At 35.2% G+C, this 3848-nt stretch overlaps 1 long non-coding RNA gene across 1 annotated transcript; it reads right to left on the bottom strand.

Moving 5' to 3' along the window:
- Positions 1-2337: 2337 nt before the first annotated feature.
- On the bottom strand, positions 2338-3634 carry LOC140933605 (uncharacterized). The gene is made up of 2 exons (XR_012165071.1): positions 3385-3634; positions 2338-2508 (listed from the first exon to the last, which is right to left on the bottom strand). It is a non-coding gene; the product is annotated as an uncharacterized lncRNA (long non-coding RNA).
- Between the last annotated feature and the right edge of the window lie 214 nt (positions 3635-3848).

Below are 3848 nucleotides of genomic sequence, written 5' to 3'. Positions count from 1 at the left end.
CTTAGGGTATATTCACTACACGATTGATCTCGGGATTTTCACATTTATAAAAAAAACTATCGAGCGGTTTTTTGAAAAATGCTAGATTTGTAGGCATGGACCAAATTACGTCGACAAACTGTAATAAAAGCAGCTGAATGCAAGTTAATAAAATTCTTCTTACTCGCGATCGCCCAGAGCAATTCCCCTTCTTTTGTACGCAGTTTTCAATGGAATTAAACCACTATGAGATGAAGCCGTGTTTCTAAAGATTATCATTTTCATAAAATGTTAGCTAATTGTGTGGATAGCATGCTATTTCGCTGTTTTTATGATTCTTAAAACTTCGTTTCAAAATATTTCGAAAACGCTCTCTTAGAATTTTTTCAAACTTTGCCATAATTGCAATTATGGCAGGTACAATCGATTTCTTAAAAAAAACTCCTAGTACAGAGAAACACAAAATTGAGCAAAAAACGCAATGGCGTCATTACGTTGCCATGGCGAATCCGTATGCAATAAAACCCAGATCATAAGAAAATTTCATCTATATATAATACAATTTTGGTAATCTTTTTCCCATATATTTACTCATGCCGACGTAGTTAATGCTCAGACTTGGGAGGTATCCCCCCCCCCCCCCCCCCCCCCCCATCGAGCCACCTCAATTATTTTTATCTTGAATATGACCGTTATTCTGACGCTGCAAAAATGTCATAAATGGATGCTGCGGCTTAACCGGTTCAAAATGAAGCTTCCAGCGACAAGCTAAAAGTTTATATGCGGAGCAGAATCATTATCAAAGGTCATTTATTTTTACTGCAAAACATGGCTTTAGTATCAGCTCCTTACAATTGCTTATTAGTGTAGCAATTGTATGCTAAATTTCCCCTTCCATAGAGAAACTTTTCAAAGGCAAGGTTATCCAAGAACCTCTCTCTCCTATATATGCGGACCACATTGCCGCGCATTCAAGTAAAACTGGTTTGAAAATTACTGAAATGCTAATCTATTTGTCAAGTTGATTGTCTTCACCTTGTATTCATGTGCTATTTTATTTTATTATATAGACACGAGTGTTTTACTGGAAAATATACCACTCGTAAAATTCATAAAAACTTCTTCCGGGACCCAAGTGGTTTATTTCCATAATCTCACACATGAGTTTATCGATGACGTAATTTCGGTCATTTCCCTCTATTATTTTATCGATGTCTTTTTTCCTATACAATAAAAAGAACATTACACGGCGGCTTGAAGATATGAATTTTATTTTCTCGTGGTAAAAACAATATTTTACTCACTCGCTGCGCTCGTTCGTAAAATATTGTTTTGCCACTCGAAAATAAAATTCATATCTTCGCGCCACCGTGTAATATCCTCTATATATTTACTTATAATTTATTTATTTATTTCACGTCATTCACCAAAAAACAAGAACAATATTCTTACCAAAAAATAGAATTGGTATCTTCATTCTTGCTAAATGAGGGTCCTTTCGTGGTAGTTGACCACTACAGAAAATACCATAACAAGCCATTCTTCACTTTCATAATGCTCTTTGTTTGTCAACCCAAAATTTTGAATATTCATTGTTTTCAGTTTCTATTGAGGCCATTTCAACTCCCAAGAGAAACGAAAGACAATGATTATGCAAAATTTTGGGGTGACAAACAAAAAACATTATTTAGCAATTAATGGATGAGGTTGAGTAGGATATGAAGAATTATGCAGATCTAGTAGTTGTTATGGCTGAGGTGGATAACACCCTCCGAGACCTGTATAATTCTTTATATCCTACGAAAGCCCAATTCTTTAACTGCTTTATTATTCATTCCAAATAATTCCTAGTTTAAAAACAAGCTAAAACATGCTTACCTTCGTCGATGTTAAGTTCACCTCGATAGCGCATGTTTAGAAGATAAAGGGCTGTTCAGTTCTGCAAATATACTCCAAATAGCCGTCGAGTTGTCTTCTTGCTATGTTTTCAGACAATAGTTCGTCGTGAAAAGAGTAAAATTTTCCGACGACTGTCTGGCTATTTTTCTTTTTACAACCAAAACAACTCAATCTTGTGCACAGGTCATCTCTGTTAACGGTGCATAAACTTGCAACTGTGCTGCACTTTTGACGTCATCGGTTGATTAATCACAAATTTCTTCCAAATTTGGTCAATAGTAGCTGGTTATAGTGCATTATGCGTGTGCTTTTAACCAATCAGAAACGAAGAAATCTTTTGAATGGATAATAACGTATGTTATGGTATTTTCTGTAGCGGTCAATTGCTACTGTATCGTTAATTGTATCAATATTTGTACATAACTTCAGCGAGTCGGTTGTGGAATAATATTGTAGACGTTCTGCGTAAAAGGAATATTACGGGCCTTTAATTGTTTCGATTTTTTAAACTCTTACAATATATATATTAATATATTAAGTAAATTAAAGGTAGATCACGTGATATTTTCTTGGTCAAATGTTTCTTAGGGGTTCTGAATTTTTCTTTACAGCATCATCTGCTTCAATGTTCTGCAAAGAAACAAAATGACTTACAGTTAAGAGTAGACGGACATAATTTATTGGTTAACGTAACCATGGAAATTAATTCTAATTGAAGATGTCTTGGATGTTTTCTTTCCGAGAGTAATCTTCATGGCTTATCAAACTCTACCATGCTTCGGCAAGACTTTTTAAGCTCCCATTGGAAAAAAAAAATTGGAATGTTGCAAATATGATCAGATAATTTTAATCTGTTTCTGCGGTGAAGCGACGAAAGAGAGAACCTGATAAAAAAACACCGGGAAGATGTGATTCACCGGCTTTTAGTAATGCCATGTTAAACTTTTTATCTAAGGTGGATTTGTACACCAGAAGTTGTAATTTGGCCAATAGATTTGTATAGGTAATAGAGTGTTTTCACTCACGTGGCCAGCATCTATGCAAATTTATTGAAACAAAAGAAAGCGTTTGCATAAGAAAAGAGTTCAACTAGTACTCCCACAGGATTGGTTTGGGACACCAACATGGCCGCCGTTTCATTGTTTTGGGACACCAATATGGCCGTCGTGACGTCATGTGAAAACACTCTATAGCATGATTTGTACTGATATTTGGCATAAATACCACGAGTGATATTTCGAAATTGTTATACGTAATTTCACAAGCCGTTAGGCGAGTGAAATTTGAGACAATTTTGAAATATCACAAGTGGTATTTATACCCAATATCGCGTACAAATCATGCTAGCTATTAATTTGTTATACTACTACCCGCAAAAGGTTTTTAATTTTCACATGTAGGTTTTTCAAATTAAGTTGAAATACCACTGCTCTAAGCCAATCAAATTACAGAAATTTCTCATGTAGTAGTATAAATAAGTATATTGTTAACGCTTTTCGCATCAACCTGTTTCTTTTCAATAACCAGTGGTCTTTCATTGGAATATTGGAAAGCTCTTTGCTCATGTCGAGAGGGTGATGATGTCTGCTGATCGGTAAAATATGCTTGACTTGATCTTTGGAAGCTGTTCTTTGGACCTACTGAACGGCCAAATCTTCTACCAAATGGAGACATTAGCTGCGAGTCTTGAACAGCCAGAACCAATAGAACAAAAAAAGGCGCGATTGCTGGATATAAACTTCGACGTTTCATATTTTTACTGAAAAAAAGAAATATGAAGCTGGATAAAATTTCTAAACAAAATTTATTTCCAAACTGGTGAAACTAACAAAGGCTCATAAAGGATCGTACTCCAATAATTATTCTTCCCCGACTTGAATTCATGCATGCTCAGTCTTAGTTGCATCGACAATTACCTTCTGGATTTAGCAGATATTAATTTTCGCCGACATTAAAAAGAGGGTAATACA

The sequence above is a fragment of the Porites lutea genome, chromosome 4 (assembly GCF_958299795.1).
Source record: "Porites lutea chromosome 4, jaPorLute2.1, whole genome shotgun sequence".
NCBI lineage: Eukaryota > Metazoa > Cnidaria > Anthozoa > Scleractinia > Poritidae > Porites > Porites lutea.
This window is presented reverse-complemented; position numbering and strand designations above follow the sequence as displayed.